This window comes from Pezoporus wallicus, unplaced genomic scaffold, assembly GCF_028554395.1.
Source record: "Pezoporus wallicus isolate ANWC-B61680 ecotype Strahan unplaced genomic scaffold, APGP_CSIRO_Pwel_v1 contig_227, whole genome shotgun sequence".
NCBI lineage: Eukaryota > Metazoa > Chordata > Aves > Psittaciformes > Psittacidae > Pezoporus > Pezoporus wallicus.
The window spans coordinates 13965858-13988819 of NW_026635704.1; the positions used below are offsets into that span (position 1 = coordinate 13965858).

General features: G+C 41.0%; 1 protein-coding gene across 2 annotated transcripts in view; it reads left to right on the forward strand.

The window, feature by feature from the left end:
- MAPRE2 (microtubule associated protein RP/EB family member 2) overlaps positions 1 to 22962 on the forward strand; it is a 102768-nt gene that overhangs the window by 14807 nt on the left and 64999 nt on the right. For both annotated transcript variants that reach the window (XM_057397744.1, XM_057397742.1), the window contains exon 2: positions 12410 to 12471. The gene's annotated coding sequence lies outside the window, so the exon portion shown is untranslated. The remainder of the gene's footprint in view (positions 1 to 12409; positions 12472 to 22962) is intronic.

Genomic DNA, 22962 nt, shown 5'->3' on the forward strand with positions numbered 1-22962 from the left:
GTGACAGGGATCTTATTATATGACTGTGGAGCAGACCAACAAGAAACGTTTGTCTGACCAATGGTAGTGATATCTCTTGTCTTCCTTTGAAAAGAATGTGTGGCTACTGGTACAGTTCTGTCCATTAAAACAATGTGGCACAGAGGAGCTGATGCCGCTTTGTTACAGCATTCGCCCTGTGCTACTGCAAGAAATGCATAGTGCTGCCTTCCATCCTTGACTGAGAAGATCTTATTCCAGATTTTATTTAATTCAGTGATACGCAGCAGGGCATAAATAAAATGTGTATGTTATGTAGTGGCCCAAAAGCAGCCATTTAAATCCACTAAGCTTGCTGGTGCAAATCTCTGAGTTATTTCCTGCATACACGCTGCTGTGCAGTATGATGTTTATGTATTTTCATGGTGACCTGTTTACATTTGATAACTCATTTCTAAAACTTGGCGTTGCAGGAAAAGGTTTGCTCAGAGAGATATCTGGGGTTAAACTGAATGGTACTTCTGCCCTTATAGCACTGAGAGCCCAGGCCAGCCCTGGAAGGTAGTGCTGGGCCTGTTCATAAGTATTTGGTGGGAGTAGGTATCGGTCTGTGTGCTTGCAGAGTGCTGCAGAGGAGCCTGGAGCTGGCTTGAGCTTTATGAGCGAACCACCCACTCTTTTATGTGAGAGTGAGAGTGAGGTGTTAAAGGCTTCAAGCCCACAAAGCCAATTTTACTAGAATGTAAAAGCCATGAGAGAAGAAAAAGCACTTACCAGCAGGAAAGAAATCTCGTAGGTGAGATTAAAGCTCTGTAATAATATATACCTTCCATGCCTGATGTATCCTGTGCAGTAGGGTCCTCCCCTCCTATCTTGTCTAATTCTCTCATTTTTTGACTTCTGAAGACATACCTTGTTGTCCCCAGGAGAGTTTATTTTCACTTCTTGCTGGGCGTGCCTTTTGGTTCTAGTCTCTGGTACAAGCCCAGTACTTTGCATGGGCACCTCCATGACATGTTTGTCATGCTGACCCCAGAGGGGTTTCACTCCCAGCTCTCACCCATAGCGTGTACCCACAGCTAAGCCCCACAACAGTCACATAGCTCTGCGTGCATGTATAAATATAAAAACTGAGTTACATTCTTTCACTGTGCTACTGGATGCCTTTCCATTGCTATCAAGCAGAGACAGGCCCACCTCTTCAGGATGTGGACTGCAAAAATATGTGGCTTTATTCCAAATTAACTGTAAAAGCAGTAGCAACTTGTGTTCCTGAATTTATTGAGATCTTCATGTCAGAAAACTGTTATGCTGGTTTGCATGTCCAGTTTTCCTGGGTGAAGTAGTAGGGGAAAGAACAGGGCATTTCAATTAAGAAAGGTCATAAACATTCCTTAAAGAAAGCAGGAGTACTTCTGGGATTAAAAATGATGCACTTCCCAGTGTAACATTGTGTCGCTTGGTTAAAGCTGAGACAGCTTCAGCTGTATTATTCTTCGCACATCTTGTTTGTCAAAATACATTATCTCAATCATTCTCATATTCTGGAAATTAAACTTCAACATCAATTTGTCATCACAAGAGAACAGGAAAGCTGAACCCTGGCAGTCTTCTCTGGGATACAGCAATTTCTCAAAGCCAATGCATTACTCTGAGGGAAAAAGAATAATGCTGAAGTAAAATGATATTATTGTGCTCGCAAATAGGCAAAAGGCATTTAGTTTGATAAGATGCCAAAGAGTGTCATTTGTGAGCGCTGCAAAGACTTCCAGCTGTCTTGCATACGCTAACTAAATATTCGGGTGAATTAGAATTTGTCCCTGTGAATACTTCACCAGAAATGACCTTGCCTGATCTGGTTAATTCAAGCTCAAGTGCAGCCTGTTGAAATCTCCTGATAATAACATTGACCTGAACATCCTGCCTGATGCTGCAGGACTGTGTCTGCAGAAGCATAGCAGGGCTCTCCTCTCAGCTGCCTCCCAGCTTGCTGTGAGAGATGCTGCCCTGCTCTGTTGACTCATGTGGAAGGTGTGGCATGTTTTGACCAGGAGTGGAAGGGCGTAAGAGTTGCAGAAGAGTGCAGTGGAGTCTGAGACAGGCCCTGCAGGGAAATCAATCTTATGGGAAAGCGTAGGTTGAATCTTGCATTTTTGCTATGTGAGTTAACAAGCAAGCTGACTACCAAAAACGGAGAGAAATTGGACTTATACCACAAGCACACATAAACTGCTCATTGGCTTACGCTGATGCTGGATGCTTCAACTACGGATGCTATTCGGCTGCTAATTTGTTCCACAAGTTACTACCTTGCTTCACCTTGAGCATGTTCAGTTCAGTAGTACATTGTCACAGGGACTTCCAATACCTGACTAATCTGGCTGAAAAAGAGAAGGGCTTTGCTAAATGAGCTCATGCTTGGGAAACCCAAAACGCATGTTTACCTTTTGCACATGTATTGTGTACCTAGCGCTGCTTATTAAAGCAGTTGTGCATGAAAATATCTGATAGTTGCCATCTTGAGAGCCCTGGGTGCAGAGAGAGTGAGTTTATCCAAGACTGCTGTGCCAAGCACCCTTTCAGGCTCAGCTGAAGGACACTCTGGTCATTCCAAAGAAGAGCACCTACTTAGGAGGCTGCTGCTACAGAAAGTGCCACAGCTTTGAAGAAAGCTTATCTTAACAGGGTAGATGTCATGTGCCTGAGAAGAAACAGTAAGACTTGTTCTTCTGCACAGGGTTTGCTGTACTGACTGGTTTATGAAAGAGAGAAAACAACATAAAAAGTCCAAACACCAAAACTGCCAGAGTTTCCCCTCACTATTTAAGATAGAAGGTTTTTCCTTCTGGATGTGAAAAACTGGCCTGCATAGAAGTTCAACCTACAAGGGAAATAGTGTGCGTGTAAATGGCAAATCAGTCCGAAGTATCAGTTTTCTCCAGTTAAATGGGAACTTTTCTTGCTTAGTCTGGACAGCAAACAGAAAACATGGTAAGTGTCTGGGAAAGGCAGTGAGAGAAGTATCTACACTTAAATTGTGTATGCTACTGAAAACAGTTGAGTGCTCCTCCAAATCAGCGCTTAGAGACAGCGTGCTAAAAGAAGACTTTCCTGATCAGAGTGTGGTGGAAGCTTAAATTCAATCTGATAATGTAGAATAACTTGGAAATTTCCCAATTAGCTTTTTTTTTTTAATGAGTTAGTGGACTTGTCCACTGTGTTCTAACTCTGATCTACAGAACGACATAAAGACACAATAATTCCTGTAAAGTTTGCATTGCAGCCTCTGGGAGGAAATACTGTAGCTCAAAAATGCAGCCCAGACAGAAACTTCTGATATGGTAGACTTCAAATACAAACTGTCCTTTCAGAACAAAGCCAAGTTAGCTTGAGGGGTTGCAGTTTGACAGCCAGCGTTTTGAACCCTCTCCCATATGATTTGCTTTGATTGTGTAGTATCATGGAGTACCTAGATGAGATAACAAGCTGTCACTCTTATCTCACAGACTGGAATATTTTCCTTCAACTTGACATTCACAAGCTGTGATCAGGTGGCAATGCTGTTGTAACTGTAGGAGTAGAAGGCATTTATGCAACTTTCAAGTACAGCTGTCCTCTGAAGAACCCATCAGTGACACTGTTTCTGTTGATATAGAGACCTATTTCTAGTTTCCAGCTCCATAAACACTCAAGATCCAAAAAGCTCAGTTGACTTTCTACTCCTTTGTCAAATATACAGGTTTTGCAATTTTAGCTCTAATTGCTTGCATGGGGTTATTATCACAGTGCAAATGTCCTCAGTGCATTTTAGCTTTCCCATTTTGCAGGCAGGATGCAAGGTTGCTCCCAGTTTGTCACAGACCTTCTCATCCTTACTGAGAAAGTAGGTAACTATTATATTTGTCAATGAAGTTCTTCTCCTAGTGATCAGAGCTACTGTCACCTGGGTGGGTTAAGCAAACCAGCACTCACTATTTTGAAACATTAATAAATACCAAATAACATTTCTCTGCGTACTCCCCTAAGGAAGCCAGTCCTATCAGCATACCCAGATCATGTTACTTGTACCAAACACAGCAGTCACTGACTGCTTTCAGTCAAAATGCATGCAGAAAAGCGTGAAGCCATGGTGTGCCACTCCTCTACCTTGTACATGAGGATACTTAAAGGATTGACTCAAAACATGAGATACTAAATGGGATCTGCCTCTCAGCAGCTTGGAGAAGGCTTAAAACATGCTCTTCCAGAGAGTTTCATGACCACCTGGCTGTGATTGTCATTGGGACCACTTGACCACTTTTCTCCACTGATTAAGTAATGCAAAATATAAATACACTTCTGTCAGCAGATATTGGCACCCAGGGATGATTGTCACACTGTGGAAAAGAAATTCTTACATGCCACCTAGGAAAACTGGATGATTGGGATTGATTAGGTGAAAAGGAGTGAGGATGACACTCAAGCTTTTTTGGCTTTTAGTTAATGACCCAGAGCACATGTGGCAATCTGTGCAGGACAAATGAGGTGATGCTACACCCTTCAATGTATCTTCAGTCATGTGAGCACCTTATCTAATCAGAGGTTCACACATATAGTTTGTGGACATCTCCACAAACTATGGCTTTACAGCCTTCATAGGTTTGTGTATCTGTAACTGCAAGGAATCCGTGCTGCTCACAAGAGAGGAGTCCGAGAACTCTATCATCTGTTTTACCAGTATTGTAAAGAGAAAGATTTTGGGGTTTAGATTTGTATGTTAGGGTATTGTGTATTATAAATATATTTATATGTTATACATTTAGATTCTTAAGAGCTGAAATAAAAATCAAGACACAAGACTTTAGCTATTTTTACTATTGCCACAGATATTGGAATCTATCTTTACATCCTTGAATTAGTCCCATTTTCCTGTTCAGGAGCTTGGGGCACAGAAATTCATGCCAGACTGCTAAAACAGCTGAGATAGCAGTCCAATAACCTAACATTTCTTTCATGGGTAAGGCAACCAAGCAACGAGCAACCTGCATTGATGATACTTTGAAATGGAATCATTGGATGAAAGAGGTAATCTTGTCCAACTTCTGTTCAAAGCCATCCCAAACAGATCAGGTTGCTAGGGAACTTGTTGAGCTCTGAGTATCTCAAAGACATTCAGAGTTTCCAGCCTCACTGGACCCAATGCTCAACAACCATTGTGATGAAAACACTTTTCCTAACACGTAATCAGGATTTGTCCTGTTGAAACTTGCCTGTTGCCTCTTACAATGTCAATGTGTACCTTTGAGGAGGTCCTGGCTGCGTCTTCTCTACACCCTCCCCTTAGGTAGCTGTGGGCTGCAATGATACATCCCCCCACACCCTAACCCTTTTCTTCAGGCTGGACAAGCCAAACTCAGCTTCTCCTGCATCATGTGCTCCAGCTCCTTAACTATCTTGGTATAGTAGACTGGACTCCAGTGTGTTTATCACTGATTTGTGGCTCCTCAGTACATATGTAGCTCACTTTTGCAAGCCCTGAATACAGGGGTATAATTACTGCCCTAAATCTGCAAAGCCAGACCAGTGTAGAGTTCTCCTTCTCTACCACAAGGGCATACAGCTGAATTTTTTATTTGTTGTCCACCAAGACCCCTAGGTCTTTTTTTTCCTCTGAAGCTGGTCTCCAGCACCCAGCAATGTCATTCCCTCCCAGGTCCAAGAATTTGCATACTCGCTTTCCAGGCCTGTCCTTACCTCTTTCCTGTTTGGGAATAAGCATATGTGGTGAACATTGCACTGTTTTAGAGGGTATTTTTACTTTATAAAGAAAGCTACTGAATTCTGTAACTGAAAGACCACTGGTTCATAATCTGGACAACTTGCAGGTGTGGTCATGTGCTTGTAGTAGAGCAGTATGTTAGAACAAAGGGTTGGTAGGAACATTTATCCCTCTCTATGTGGCCACCTAATTGATTTTTGCTGAATATTCTCATGTGTTTAATTTTCTCCACTCACTGTAAAGAGAGATCCAGAACTAATCCTGCAGTAGAGGGGGCCCATATAATCTCAGAAACCCTAACTGAGCTGCCTGCATTTCTCTCAGGCATATCTAGAAGTGTATGGATTACATTGAAGGGTGCCATTTAAATAGAAGTTACACCTTAACTTAAAGCCCTTAAACCACCTTGTTCTTCTAAACATTTTCCTGGTCCCAAAGCTGGTACTTTTTGTATCCCTGAAGCAGTTCTGAGAGTCTTGCAGTTTGCTGCAGCTGCCTGGATAACACTTCTATGGAAGTGTTGTAGTTTATCTTTGGACACTTCCTATCATGCTTGCTCACCAGGCTTGTTTTCAAAGAATTCAACATATTATTACGCCATTGGGATTCCTTATGTAAAACTTCAGAGTTTTTTTTTTTGTCCTAAAAAAGCATCAGAAAATGCCTTGGATCAAAACACAGTCACAGCTTTGGGGGGTTTGAACTCTGGATATATACTTTATTGCTTTTTCCTTGACCTTTCTTTTTTACTGTAAGTTGCTAGTTAGCCTATAAAAATTCAGCTACAAATGAGGCTTAATGCTGGCACAGGAAGTGATAAATATACTGAAAACTGGACTGAAGCAGTTGCTGCCAGCTATTATCCATGACTCTTAGTCCTTCTATGTTGAACAGGGAAAAGCTGATGTGTGTTCTGCCATAGCTGTGTACCCACTAGTCTCCAGACCATACCTGGTACCCACTGGCACTAGTCTCTAGATCACATCTGAGGAGTTTGTGTCTGCTTTTAAGGCTTAATATTCCAGCCCACTCAGTGGGGTTTTCCTCTGTACTGTTTCTGGCCAGCAATACCAGCCAGTGAGATCCTGCTCTCCCGGTTGTGCCAACCCAACTGTTGATGGGGCCATGATGTGTACTGAAACAGGGAGTTGTCCCAGATTTATTTTTATTTTTTTTAATCTGGAAGAAAAAAGAAAACAAGGAACTTTGACATTAGATCCCTTTCTGCATCTGCTTCAGGGAAGATTGGACTCAGAGTTGATCCAGCAAAACAAAGAGGAGCTCAGAGATATAAACAAGGAGTAAGCAGTTAGAACTGGAATGCCTTAAAGCAATATTATTGCCAAATTCTTCATAATGTGAAACCTTAGTCAGTGCTGGCTTTTCATGCCTCACTATAAAACATATGCATCACCACAGCCTAACTTTGTTTATTAAAAAGGAACTATTAAAAATAAACATCTCAAGTGATTCTAGTGTATGAAACAAAACAGAAACCTGATCAAGCCTAATTACTCTTAAACCAAGTGCATTGTAAGACGGTGTAATACCTACCAGAAATCAAAATGCATAGTACACACAAAAGTGCATCAGTAGTAAACTGCAGTCCAGTGTGCAAACCAGAGAGAAGTGCTACTCAGAATTGGTGATCGTGTTGGATGCCGAAGCCAATAGACATAAGCACTGACTGAGCAAGTAGATCACATGTTTAGTTAGTGTGATAGAAATTGAAATGCAGATATCAATGACTCTGAACCAAACTTTAAAGAAAACGATGCCTCCAATAATTGAAGGAAAATTATCTCTTTGCTCCTTTTTAAGAAAACAAACTTTTTTGGTTGAAATAGGGCTAAGTAATGTGACAGCCTGCTGCTAAACACGAAGAATGATAAATACACATTCTCATCTGTTTGTCCTATTAGGTCTGCCATCTTATGCTTGATATACTGGTTTATCATTGCTTGTGATGCTGAAAAATAAAGTTTGCCAAATCTGTGTCACTACCTAGAATCATATGAACTGAGCTCTGCTGCACCCTTTTCAAGCTGGAAGATGACTGCATCTCAAAATTACTGGGCAGGAAAACAGGGAAGGTATTTGTTATTAGGAAGAGGGCAGATAGGCTGCTGAAAAAAGGTTTTAAGTGCATTGTGTCCAAGGCACTTGGATCTTGGAAACACCAATTTACAAATGGCAGAGGAGGCAGAGGAGAGGACAACAGAATTTGGTCACTGCCTTATACGGAGAAAAATCTAGTTGCATCCCAAGTGGTGTAGAAGCAGTCTTGAAAAAGGATGCATATTCTTTCCTACTAAGCAGGACATACTTGGATTTACTTTATATGTAAATGACAAAAAAAGGATTGGTTGCTTTGTAAATGAGAGGGAGGGAACAGTTTTATAAAGAAGTCTCTAGGACCTTTTTCATGCCAACAGATGACTTGGAATCAGAGGACTGGCAGAGAAGCAGAACTGGGACAAAGCTGTATTGGAAATGGCAAGAGGAAAACAGGTGGGAAACTGCTGTGTGCTCGATATCAGCATATTGAATCTTCTGGGCCTGCCTTCCTTGTGAAGCACTCCAGGTCAAACTAGGTTTCTCATGGTTTGGAGCTGGAGATAGTGCTAAACTCAGCCGTTACTTGATTTCTTTGCTTTGAGTTTTGTCTTTCTGCCTTCCACATTCTACTGCAGAGCATAGTCCTGAATAGGTGCAGAGGACTTACCCTGGAACAGTGAGACAGCGTAGGGTTGGGCTGTTAGTTAAGAGTAAGTTGAGAAATCTGCCAAACTCTGAAGCATCTGGGGGTTTATGTTTTGGTTTTTGTGATTCATGCCCAGCTCATAAAAACAGCAGTTCTTTCCTTTGACGCTGGAAGCCTTAAAATTAACCTTTCAGTTCACCTTTTCAGCAGGAAAGCATCATGTAAATAGTGATATACACTGTTTTCTGTTTTACGCCGAGTTTGTCCATTTCTGTAATTTGTCAAGCTGCTCTCCACTCAGTAAATACTTGGATAGCAGCCACAAGGGGTTTGCTTGAATTCTTTGAGTTGCTAAAAATAAGCAGGTTTTGAAGCTGTTGTCTGTAACCACTGAGGATATTTGAAGAAATAATAGGTGACTGTTAGCCTATATTGCAAATAATTTTAATGCAACATCGTATTCTCAGTCCTCAGCAAGGGGGAGGGGGGCTGGTAGGAAAAAAGTTCTTTTCAGTGTGGAGGAAAGCATCCTGAGGCAGAGTAGCAGAAGGCAGCACTGTGCCCACATGGGAAACACACTTCCTGGAGACAAAGCTTTGAAAATACATCATCAAATGTACTAAAGGCATTTGATTTTAAACCATGTTAAAAACATTCTATCCTAACTTTTCCCCGTTGATCATTCAAGCTAACAGCTATAGGTACTACTTTTCATAGTATGACTGTATGTAGTGCTTCTAGATGCTGTTGTACCTTGTTTTCTGCAGATCACTTCTGCTATACTGTCCTTTTTTCAGTTAGTTGCTTTACTTTCAGCCTCTTTTCTCACATCCCTTTTGCCCAATCCTTGTTTTGTTTGTGGGAGTGTTTTCTTTTATTGGCTAGTATTCATTCAAAATTGAATTAATATTTTTACAGCATCTCAAGGGATATTGTCACAGAAGCTCCTCTGTGTCAGTTTGTGTGAATGGATTCAACAGGTAATTAAGTTTGTGGATGTAGCAACAGCTACCAGAAAATAAGTTCATGGGGAGGGAAAGTATGCTCAGAGAAGGGAGTACGTGAAAACTTCCTGAGGCCAGATATGCCCTGAAGAGCACTAGTCCTGCTGAATCCACTGAACATCCCAAGAGCCCATAAATTGAACAGCAAGAGTCTGCCAAACCTGTCCAAGTCTTCCACTAGCACAAGCTAGCATCAACAGCAAGTTGTGTAACTCAACCGCACCTGGGAAAGTGGCAAACAGGCTACAGGGCTGTATACACTATAAAACAAGGAACCCTCTGAGGGACCTTCTGATTGCTTACCTGAAGGCCAGTGGTCACCAGTCCAGCACTCTGGCTGGGCTTGGCCTCCTGACTATCACTGGAGCAGGATAACGTGAGAGGTTGTGGGACTGGGAGAACTGGATACACTCTGCAAATAGTCATTGGCTATTAATAAAACCTGCTCAATTCTGTTAATAGCTTAACCAAAACATTCTAATAAACATTGGTTTGATTCCCCCAGTGCAATTAGACCATCAGGGAAACAGATACTATAATACAGGGAAATTGCAGCTATGCCTAACTTTAAAACATTACTCAAATCATAGTTTCTATCCTGAAAAAATGTATAATCCCATTTTCTTATCTGTTTCATTACATGGGATTTTCTGGGATTCGTCTTTCAACTGTTCTTAAAGACATATGTTTTTTTTTCCTGTGTTGTGAGGTCTTTTCCATTTTCCTGATTCTCTAGATCTTTATCCTCTTGTTTTTTACCCCTTGACTTTTTTGCTATGTTTTCCAGTGTGGAACAAGTAATTTCTTTAGATGTCTTGGTAGGTGACTCTTGAGGAGATGGGAAACTATTTTACAGTCATTGCAGCTTCCTTGTATTGGGCAGTTTTGAGGAACTGAATTGTGCTTGCTGGTTTATGTAGAGCAGTTATGTGATGCCAGCTGAGAGCTGTGTATGGCCTGAAGTGCAGTGGGAGGAAACATGGCATCCTTTTCTTTTCTATTGATTGTTTTCACTGCACACCTTTATCCCTCCACCCTTCCAAAGAAGACTCCAGCTCCCCATCGTTACCTTCTTCACACCCACTGACTAGGACCTCTACTGCATTCCTTTGTCCACCTAAATTAAATTCCACCCTAATGAGCCCATGTTTCCTACCACTCCCTTGCCTGGGTGCTGCTCCGACATCTCAAGCCAGAAGTACAGGTCGAGGTGGTGGCATGGCTTACGGAGCAGGTGGAGACCTGGCAGCCCTGCTGCACACAACAGCAAGTGCCAATTATCTCATCTGGCCATAATCATTGCACTGTAGCTCAGGTAAAAACCTGTATGCAGGCACAAAGTCAGGAGCTGTTGCTGAGGTGTTTGGTTTGGTCAAACCTCTTTGGTTTGACCTGTACAAGTATCATCATCAGTTTCCAAGCTTTAGGAACCTCTGCTATGGAGACATCTTTGATTTTTCCTGTATGAATGAAGTTCAGTATGGCTGCTTCTTATCAGAAGTTGTTGACCAGAACTTCTAACCATAATCTTAAGAGCATCCCAACCTTACAAGTTGCTGGGCTAGTACTGTTATTTCCCAGCAGAGTTCAGGGGGGTCTACTTGAGCCAACATAATGTGGTGGATTTGCTGTTCCTTTGCCAGTGGATGCCTGAGGTTTGTCAGCTGTGCTGGGATCACTTTCCACATTAAACAAACGGAGGAAGGATTAGAAAAAAAGTAAAGGAAAGCTTAAGAAGCTTGGAGAGATTCAAAGAAATGGAACAATAACATGTTTAATAGCTAATTCCAGTTCTGGTTTGGCTTTAAGGTAGCTCCAGCCTTCCAGTCTGCTAGCAGCCTTCCTAAGTTCTCTGCCAGGATGAGTCACAACTCCTGGAGCTGGGATCCAGTCCTTTAGACAAGCCATCTTTAAAGGTCTGTTTACCTTTCCCAGATGATAATGAATTGGAGTAAGAATTGCTTGATGTTTCCCTCCTCTTAAAGCAGGGCTTTTGATGAATATAAATTCACTTGTGAGAGCTTCTCACATCTCTCAGTCCTGATGCAATCCGAGTACCCCTGGGATCCCATTTGGTGTAGTTTCATGCTGTTGTGCAGATAGATGCCTTTGGAATACCCCTCCCTGCTGGGCTGTCTCAACTAGTTGGCTAGGAATGCAAAACAAGCAATAACCAGAGCCCTGGTCTGACTGTAAACCATTATTTACCTGGTAGGAATGAGATTTTCTGCTGACTGAGAAGGTGAATTAAGAAACTTAGCTGTGTAACCCTAGTATGTAATTCATGGCAAAAATTGAAATCCATGTATGGTTGCACTTGCTTATGTTTCTGTAGCCTGTCTTATAGCACTTGAGAGAATGGATGTGAGGACAAATCTAGCAATTGTAGGAGACTGCATCTAGGAACACAGAAGGGAATGGACCTTAACTTGGCTGCTACAAGTGGACAGCATCACAACTTTGTTGCTAAGTGAGGCACTTCAAAGGATTGCCAGTGTGTTTTGTGTTTTATTGGCAAAGACACAGGCTTTCCTGGATATCAGCTCATGTGTTTCTCAATGGTAGACTTTTTTCCTCTGAAAAGCTGTTCAGGCAAGTACTGCAAGGCCCCAGTTGCATGACACGATGGTCATAACTGATTGCCTGTGCTCAGAAGAAGGCTGGTCAGATGGAGAAACAGCAATGTGCCTGGCAATTATGAATAAACTCTGAATGTAGCTCTGCATAAGGGAGCTCATAGATTTGCCACTATATCAGAGGGACATCTGATTGTTGTGCAGACGTTAGACACTGAACCATTGTGAACACAGCTGAATTAGGGTATTGTAACGTAGGACTTCTCTTGCTTTATTTTTAGCATACGGCTATTGCATCACTGCCCAGCCGATATGGACAAAGACCATTCAGTGAGTCTTTTCTTCTTGTTTGCTCGTTGAACTAAAGGTTTTCATGTTTTCTTTCCAGTATCAAATTGCTGCAAGGAATAGTTCAAGCCGGCAACCAGGGAAAGTGTTTGGATGCTCAAAGTAAGTATGCTCATGTGTTTCTATGTGTTTGTCACAGTGCTTGTGACTGAGAAAGCACTCAAGAATTTGTGTTTGATGTCTGGAAGGCAGTAGCTAGATACATTTGGTATCAATAAGAAGCAGTGTTCCTTTGCGATATCCTTGACTGCATAATTAACATTAAAGTCATCAGGAATTATTCATGAAACAAATGAAAGCTGAACTAGGTGCAACAGTCTTTTTGGAAATAATTTGGAGTTTTGACTGGAATAAGAAGAAAATGCTGACAGAAAGGAATGAAGAAAAAAAGAAAGCCAAACAGGTAGAAGACACACTGAAGGTGGATGATGAATCTAACTTCCATTTTGGAGCTTTGAGAAATACTGTTCTTGATGTTTTGTTAAATATTAGCTCTCCTGCACATTATTAGTGCTGCCTTCATAATGTTAAGAGGTGAAAAAGCAAACTACATGAAATGCCACTGTAGAGAAATAGTAATTAAAGCCAGATAGAGTTTGTAAAGTGCTGTCCCTTTTTTAATCTTCAACTATGGGCGTTTAAATCGCATCCCACCAGAGCTGGATGTTAAACTACCCTGCCTCCAGCTTTGGTATGTTTGAAATCTGCTCAGGGAGTGAGTCACCTGCGAGGCGTGGGGAGACCAGTGCTATCAGGAGAGGGGAGGCCCACAAGGTGGCAATGTTTAGAAGGCCTTCGCAAGGAAGCGCTGGAACAGCCCAGTGCTTCCTGCGGTTGCTATCCCTTGCTGCCCTTGGATCATTACTGCTGCATCAGCGCTGTTAAAAGAGAACTCTTCACTGTTGCCAAAATGGAGCATAAGATTCCCAGTAATAAACTTCCTATTTGAACATATTCACTATGGACAGTGCTTGTCGTTACTGTGCTGGGTACTGTATGTGCCTCTTGCTTTGGCAAGGAGCATGCTGCAGCATCAGTGGTTTGCAGTACAGTGTGGGGTGCTTTTATCCATAGCTAGTGCTGAAAACTGCGTGTAGTGCTTAAAATATGTGCAGCACTGAAATAATGCTAGGACTGTATGATGAAGAACTTCTGTTTTTAAACATGCCATGGCATTTCTGCTAATGCTTGAAAATCTGTTATAGTGTCTAAATGCTAACTTTGGATGTAGGAGCATCTGGGTTTGCTGTGTTATTTTGTAGTTAAAAGTAAAAAGGGTTGTCTGTGCTATTTTAAAGGCTTGTTTCACAGTGAAACTCAGGGGTTTGCTCCAAGTTATTTAATGCCCTGGGGGAAAAAGGGGGGGAGAGAGGAGGAAACCCACCTAAATATGTTTGCAGAAAGATTTCTCTAGACATGTGATAGGCATGAGAAATTATTCAGGGTAGGTTCCATGGGAAATACAAGAATTGCATGTGTTCACTGGCACAGACAGAGGTAAGAAGAGACTGACACTGGGAGGGGGAGAGATAAGTGAGGAGCCAGAGTTCAGACTCATCAAGTTGCAAGAGATGGCTTCTTTTCACAGCAATTAGAAGATAGGCAGGGCTCAAGTGTACCTCGAGAGTCTCAGAACAACAGTCTATAATTTAGAGCTGAAAGAGGCTTGTATGCCTCAAGGATGAAGCAACAGCTCTAGGCTACAGGAGACATCTAAGTGCAAGAACTAGGAAAATGTAAGGTCCTCCCTCTGTGGACACGCTCTTTCCTATGAAGGTATTGCAGATGGAAGTGCAGGACAGTGCCCTGTTCTGAGCCACTGCAGGTTTCAACTACCGCTTTCTACTCTTGCACAGAGTAGTTGTCACTGGTTGAAGTCAAGCTTTGTCACTGTGGTTATACTGGCATTGTCATGAGTACTTTGAAACAACAGAAAATCTAAAGAAAACTGTGAGCATTAAGATAGTGCACAGCCACAAAATAGACATTTATAAAACCAGACTGCATCCTACCTGTCTAATAGAAACTTATCTGACATGTGCAGATTTCCTGCAACAAGCAACCCTCTCTGTGAGGCAACAGCTTTGCAGTGTATTCCCTGTGGATTTCTGCTTACTGTGTAGCTTTTCCTCTCCAAATTCCTTAGTCGTCATGGCCTATTATATGTCAAAATAAAGATCTAGTTATCAGCCTTCTAATACCAGAGATTCATTATATTGCTGGAGAATTAGCTAAGCGATTGCAATCGCAAAAGTCAGATTCATGTAGCGTGCTATTACATACTAGTCTTCATTTGGGAAACCTTCCAGTTGGTTTCAATGTCTTTCAGCCTATCAGATGGGTGTATTTTTTCATGGAGTTGTTATATGGAAAACAGCATGAGGAAAGGATGTTGAAGCATCCAAGGAATCTTGGAGTTCTCACATTAGGTGCCCTCGTGTGAGATGCAGATAAAAGGAGTTTTGGCAGTTACAATTCCTTGTTTGATATATTACCACTAAAATAATTGCAATACACCCTAACATTAGAAAGCATGTCTGGTTTCTAGTGGGACATTAGCTCAGGAATCACTTGTTACACTGCAATAACTTTGAGATAGGGGAAGAGAAAAACAATATATTAAAAATGTGCATATACTTGTATATACACATGTATATAAAGTGTGGTTGTGTGATGAATGACTAATTAATGAAGTGCTCTGGGGATATTGAACAAAAAAGCCTATAATAAGTTTTCCTCTTCCCTGCACATAAATAAATGTTCTCTGGTCATTCATGATAAAGATGCATATAGTTACTTAAACCAGGCAGACTAAAGAAGTCTTTCCTCTCGCTTCTTTCTCCCTACCCCCCAGCACCAGCACTGGTGCAGGATAAAATACTCCCTCTAGATAAGTGCACTTTGTTTCCTACTCACTTCCCCAATGCTTGTTTCTCCAGACTGGTCCCTATAACGTCCATCAAAGACCACCTGATATCTTAGGGGTGCTTTGTATCATCATCCAAAAGACTGGAGGAACACGAAATAGGTGAACTTCTGGGCTGAGCAGGGTGCTTCAAAAGCATTTTTATTCTGTGGAATCATTACAAGGTCCTCCAAAATGTAGTGGAGGACATCTGTTTAGTAGTCAGTCCTGCACAGGACACAGCTGCTTTATAGCTGGTTTTGATCCAGCATGAGATCTAAATCCTGAACCTAAGAGAGCAAAGTTAACCAAAGTGGAATGTTCGTTTATGGCTGCGCGTTCACAGCCCTGTTCCCTTCTTAACTTATGAACCGAGTAGCTTGGACAGCCTTTTATGGTGCTCTCTGAAAATATTCAGGCCTTTGGGGTGATATTTATTTTTTCAGTGCCCAATACCGAAAGTTATCCCACAGGAGCTCAGCAAAGCAGTTGATTCACCAGGAGCATAACTTTGCTTTTCAAAAAGATATGTGGTTTTGTTTAGTTAATAATGAGATACTTTCCAACACAGAAGCTGTCAATAGCACTGATGTACATTCACAGTTACAAAAACACATAGCCCTGTTGTTGGGGTTTTTATTAAATAGAAACCTCGTTTTCTGCTACAATGAGGAAAAGACACTGTTTTCATGCCACTAATACCTTTTGTGCTCTAAATGTTAGAAGCCCTTTTTTCATACACAAGATGACTGTTCAGAGGTTACAAAATGGTGTTACTTTATGCCATGACTGTTGAACCCATGACAATATGCAATAACATAAAAATAGAATTATACCCTTGTTTCTATTTGTCTTTTGTTGTCTTCTGCATTTTGCCTGTCAATGGTGCTTCATTTAAATATCAGAGAATGTTTATTAAAGGATGATTCAAGTAATGATTTGAGTTTTGCTCCAGCAGCCAAAACCAACATTTTTTTTCTTAAGGACCTTAAAAATATTAAACTTCGTCAGATACGTCAAGTATTTGTAGTACATCCAGATGCTATAAAAATAACTGTGCCATTTTTCAAAGCAGTTTCTGGATTTTATACACACAATCTTGTAAAAGTGAGCAGGACCTACCCTGATTCTGTGTATTCATCCTGAGTTTGTTGTCAGGTTGGATGTGATAGGAAAACGGAGGGCTTTTTTTTCTGCTAGTCTGTCTTGCATGTCTGCCTGTAATAATGACTGAGCGTGATCACTTGCTGATCACTTTAATGTCCAAAAGGTGCTGAAAGCAAAATGGTAAGTAGCCCTAGGTTTCATCTAGGGAAGGAAAGGCAGAGGCAGGAGTGATGGAGAAAGGAAGGCAGGTGGAGGAGTGTCAAAAGAAGATGTGAAGAGAAGGTTGAGCTGGCACATTGATGACCCTCAAGTGCTGCTGAAGAATATGACAAAGACCTCAGTTGAAATCAAAATGCTGTTGCAGATAAGGTGGGAGACATGTGGAGCTCTGAGTTCCATGGTTATGTTCTCATTGGCACTTTCTCTATAAAATACACATGCCTCTGTCCTGTGGTGTGGTAGGCACTGCATAGCTTACCTGGCCTCCTCTGCAATTCTTCTGCTAAAATCTGTACCTGCACATTGTGTTAAGATACGGAGCTGTGGTGCTCAGGGCCTCCAGCAGCAGAGTAAAATCCAGGGGGTGGACTGGTTCCCAAAAGCCCACTGTGCCTGCCAAGAGCCCAAGAGTAATTAAGGGTTTGAAAGAGCTCATTCAAATATTGCACTTTATTTTAAGGAGAGGAGTTTGGCTGGGTTTTTTGAGGCTTTTTTTTCTGGGTTTGTTGGTTTGGGATTTTTATCCTTAACCCAAATATCGACATTTTCCAATATTTCTTTGCAATCACTGAGGCTGGAAACTTCGTTTTTCATTAGCTGACTGCTGGAATTCTTGTATAATTAAGTTGCTGCATGATCTTCAGCTTCCAGAAAATCCTACATACTGAGTCACAGTAAAGTGCGAGTTGCTGGCAATGCACAGCATGCTACTGAGGTCAGGTGGCAGCAACGCACACTTAATTTTATAAGTTGTCATTACAGTAGAAATTTTACCTATAATAATGGCTTCTTCAGCCTTCTTAGAGACTTGTTTAGCCTTAAGAAGATTGTGGGAAGGCCACTGTTGTGCGTACCGCTGTTGCATTACAATACGCGGTGGTAATATTAGAGGTTTTTGGTGTCTTGGGACCTAGTAATTTGTTGTCCTTGATAGCTTTCCCCTGTTGTTAATTCAGGGCTTGTCCTCAAGCCCAAATGTTGTAATCACGTGTGCAGTCTTGCATATTTGTTCCTACCTGAGCCTGGAGCAGGCACAGAAACAGGTATGTGGTGGGAGGCACTTATACGTGGGCAAAGCTGATGGCAGCTGGCTTGAGCCTTAAAAGCCTCAGCTGGAAATTTGCAACCAAAGTGTGCATAGCTGTAGACCCACTTAACAAATCTTCTCTGAGTGATTAGATAGGCCAGGTACATGTCATGGCTACCATTTGGAGTGCGGGGTGACAGTTTTACTTTTCTATGACTACCTGCTCCTCATAGAAGGAAGCTGGCAGTGCCCCCACCTTTAGGTTTATGCAGTGGCTTCCATGAGAGCTTCATCCTCTTACAAGAGGCCTGGATTTGGCTCACCACTAATGACCTGAGCAGGCTGCATGGGATAAACACCTCCTGAACAACACTATAGAAAAGACCCTTACATTATATTATAGGTTTTCAAAAGAATAGCTAGTTCTTGTCTTGTGTCTGTATAAAAGAAACATATTGACAGTGCTTATGTGTTTTCAGACTTGGTCTGATTTCATAGCTGGGATCATTTTTGTCTAATATAAGAGGCTTCGTGTAATCACTCTTTTACAGCTTATGTTTGACAAGTGGGTCATTGCTTAATGGAAGCAAGTAAATCCAGCTGTTTATCTTTTCAGTAAGATCATGCGCTTTGCTTGCTCTTATCTGCTAAGAATGGAGATGTGTACATTTTTAATGCCCCTTCCCCCCCCCCCCCATTTTAGAGCAGGGGTGTGAGCTTTATATTGCTTTTTTGTAACATAATGAATTTAAATGAAGTCGTGTTAGTACTTCAGCTGCTGTCACATTTGATCCACAAATTTATGGAAGCAGTTGTGGTATTATTAATTTAATTACTAGGTGTGTTTTTTAAAAGGTTGGTAATTTCGCTTTATAAGGAAAACTTACTGTTGTACAGGGCTTGCAAGATTCCTTGCTTCCTCATTTCTCCTTCCCAAGTTGCTGTTGTATTGCTGTTGGCAGATGAACTCTCCACTAAGGCAGGCCAACTGTAGCTTTCTCCCAGCTAGCCTCGCCACTTATGCCTAATCAAGGACATTGGCTGGCTAATTTGAAATGTCAGGATTTCAGAAAGTGCTTGTAAGCTTTCTTTTCTAGGTGCTAGTATTTAAACAAAGCACTTGCAGCAATAGATCAATAAATGGCTCAAAGTATTCATGGAAGCTTGGTCCAATATGATAAATTCCAAAGGTCCTCTTAGGGAATGCCTGTCAGTGAGAAGCTTCTTGACGCAGTTTGCAAATATTCCTTTTATTCAGAGCACTAATATAAGAGTAACATGGCTAAAGCTATCTGAAAATAATTTTTCCTTTTTATCTGAAGGCTATTTTATTAATACTTAGGATAAATATGATTATAATGAACATTGATTTGTAAAAAGTCTCTTTTCCATCAATAACTGAGAAAACCGAACCTTTAAGATTAGTAAGAGTATTGTGTAAAGTAGCAATTAAATTGTTCTTAAGAGCAGTTTCTTGCTCCCAAACACTCTAGCATTTGTAAATAGCAAATATTACTTACAAGTGTGTTACAGGTCTAAACAACTAACAGCAAGTTAAAAAGTGTATGCATAAGAAATTATCAGAAAGTACTTCACGTGCTTCAGAGAGAGCTTCACATGCTTGCATTTGGCCTGTAAGGAGCCTGAAATAACTAAGAACAAGTCTATTTGAATGGTAAGACAAATCTTTGTTAAAAAATTGAGTACTACATACATTTGTTCTAGCCCAAAGAGGAAGCACTCCTTGATTTCTCTGTGAGCTAGAGACAGAACTGCAACCCAGTTCTGTGGAGGTGCCTGAGGGATTCCTGCTCTTTAGTATGGTAATGGTGGCCATCAATGTGTCACACAAGGTGTGCAAAAGCTGGGTGTTAGAGAGTCCTTAAATACAGGTGTCCTTTTTTGGGATGGCTTCGTGTGAATGTGCATGCACCTTAGCAGGCAAGTACTTGTACTACTACCTGCTACTATGCTCTTCTCAGCCTGGATCAAATGAGGTGCAATTAGCTAATGACAGTCTGTTAGCTGGACAATAGGTATGCTGGGGACTTTGACGGAAGGAAGGAAGCTCATCTGACCCAGGTTCTCTGCAGGTGGCTGATGAAGGAAAGTGGAAATGGCCCTGACCTACAAAGGATTATGTCTGACAAAGGAAGGGTGGGACAGAATGGGGGAAAAAACAATGGGGAAACCTCAGGTGTGCAAGCAATTTTGAGATAAAAGGGAGGAGGTGCTCATCTAGTTGTAGCAATGGAAAAAAAGGGGTAGGATTTTCTTGGCTAGAGAGCTGGAAATACTGCATAGATCAGAAAGCTAAACCATGGAAGATAAGATGGGGACCCACCAGAGTGGTACTGAGGGTGAAGCTTGCACAGACTGGTGACAGTGTTTCTGGGAAGCTGGTTGTAACAGCAGGGCTTGTTTCTGTGCTTGTAAAACGAGTAAATAACCCACATAAAAAGCAGTTACCAAGAGAAGGGGCAGGCAGCGTAAAGACAAAAAAGCACAGTACTTTCTGTGTAACTTCTTGGCATTCCCCAGTTTGATGGGCATGTGTGACATGTTTGCTTTGTAAGAGAATGATTTGTAGCACGCTATAGAGACCTGAGCAAAATATGTAGCATTTTGCATCAAGGCACCAGATTCTTGGGCCAGGGTTTGCAATCATGGAAACAAGCACTACGGAATGATTTTGCAGTGTGATTTTGATCCTGGTCAGGCACAAATGTACTCTGTATTTCTTCCACATTAACTAGAGTATGGAATAATGTTTATGTTGGCTTTTCACTGGGTTTGGTAGGACAGACACTTAAAGGTTTTCTGGGGCTGTAATGATCCAGCCCTTTCTGTTGGCTGGTTGAAGCATCAAACTTAATTGATCATCTGCTGGAACCACTACTGTCTCATGCCAGCCTCCTCTCTGCCTTTTTAACAGTGGAAAGCATCTTGGACAAGTTGGTAAATATTGACAAATGTTCCTTGTGATGGATTATAAACCCTGCGCAAGCTTCACGTATGCAGTATCAGTAATGCTGATATCAGAAAAGGTGCAACACTGCATGCTGAAAAGATCTTAGTCAATAATCGTTCCAAAGCATTTAAACTTCTCCTTCTTGTTTTATATGCAGGTATCAGATAGTCATGTGGAGCATTAAATTGATCGGATAACATGTACAAATAAAATGGCTATCAGCATCACAACTCTTGCTGTGCAAGAGAAGCAGACAACCCAAGTGTTGTTAGTAACTATTTTTTAATTCTTAGTATATAATATCAATATCAAGTTTTCAGCAGAGTAATGTAAGAAGTTATATTGGTAGTTATCACCTACCAATAAAGGTATCCCTTTAGCGTAAGATACAGCTATATCAGATTTTCATGTTGGAAACTTCTTCCCTTGGCAAAGGGTACTGCAAAGCTTCTCCTTTGTCCTTCCCCATGCCCCACTCTTGCCTTTATGAAATAGATCATTAGACTGAAATGCCTTCAAAAGGTGGCATTTTGCTGATATTTTTAGTATAAAACAGTAAGAAGGAACATCAGAGAGGTAGATTGTCTAATCCTACCCTATTCTGTCATCTTTCTGTATTTTTTTCCAGACACCCTTTTTAGCCCCAGGAAAGCCAAAGATTCCTCAGCAGCTGAAAGTATATAAAGAAATGCTAGACTTTTCACACACACGCACTTCAAAACCCTTCCTGATTCTACCATTTATAACTTGTTTCTTTGGCTTTGTTTAGGATATGAATGTCTGAAGCTCTGACTTTTTTCAACAGTCACAGTCATAAGCAGTTGAAAATCCCAAATCTCTCTTCTACAACACTAATCTTGCTTTCATTTAATTAGGCTATGGCTTTTCATAGTCTTCATATCTAAACTCTGATAAAATAAGCCTAGAAAGCTAGTTAACACCTCAATGAAAATGAAAGTGGTGATGGTAAATCCAGAGCAGCTCCAGCCAAATAATTACAGGTAAACATATGTGAGTGAGCAATGAGTCAGCCTCCTGCCCCAATTCCTTTCAATTGGCATTAAAAGCAGAGTGAGACAGAGCGACTCCAAGCATTTATTGATCACAGCCTCCATTTACAGGTTTTCAAATGAAAGCAGCTCCCCAAGGTGTGCCTGAAACTCTGCAATTGCCATGTGGGTATCAATGAACACAAATGTAATGGACACTCAAGAATTCCAAGTTTTGGTTTGGTCTGGAGTTAATGGAAGTAAAAATTTCTCCTCTTTAGAACTGTCCTTTATCAGGTGCTTCCTGCTCTCACTGGAGATTTTGTTATGTAGGAAGTGCTGGATTAAAAAGTTTTGGGTATTCAGTGTGAATTTCTTAAGTTTTAAGTACGGAGTCCTTTGATGTACTGAGGAGTGCTTCTTTCTAAATTCTAGGAATTTGGGGGAGGGTTTTTTTATTTTAAAGCTGCTGGATTTAACAAAACCCTGAAAAGGGCTGGATTTAATGAATGTCCATTAAACCTATGTATTAATTTTAATCTAACAAATAATATTTAAAGTGTATAACTGGTCTTAAAAGACCTCTTCTATTCAAGGCTTCTGAAGTCCTGTTTCTGTGAATGAAAAGATCCTGGTTTTGTAGATAGTGTTTGAATCTTGAAATAATCCTCCAATTTCTATTTGATTTCTACAGTAACTATAAAAGGTAATTGCTGCCTTTTTAAAGAAAAATACCCACAGGCTTTGGCTGCTCAAGACCTCTTCCCTGTAGTGAGGAATTCACACACTAATGGTCAGATTGGATTTGTAGCTTATTAGGCTAAATTTTCAAGAGTGCTTAGCTGACAAAGATCCTGAGTCTTGTTTTACTCTTCCTCACAGGCACAGAGCAACTCTTAAAATATTAAATGTGACCTCTGAAATATAAATATGTCCATATATTTAAAAATAGACTTAAATTACCTCATAGGGATGTGGTTCGCACACATTGTGTAACTGGGACAGCCTCCTCTTTCTTTCTCTTTATCTGCCTCTCTCCAGGGAAGGCAAATAATCAAGATTTTGCTTAAAGTGGCAACACCAGAATCCCCAAGGGTGGGAAGCTCATTCTTTGTCTGCAGGATGTCTGGAGTGATAAGTAGCTGTTTTATTAAAACCCATGCGGCGCTTTTTTGTCCTGACAAAATTATCATTTGCTGTTTGGTATGGTGTGTTTAAATGCAAGGCACCCTAAAATTTAAGGCACAAAATGAAGCAATGGGATGGAGGTGGGAGAAGTTACTTAGTGCTGTGTAAGCAAAAAAAAAACCTCTATAAAGTTGTAACTTTGAATTTTCACTTGAAGTGGTTTTATGCCACAGTGGGACCTTTCCTT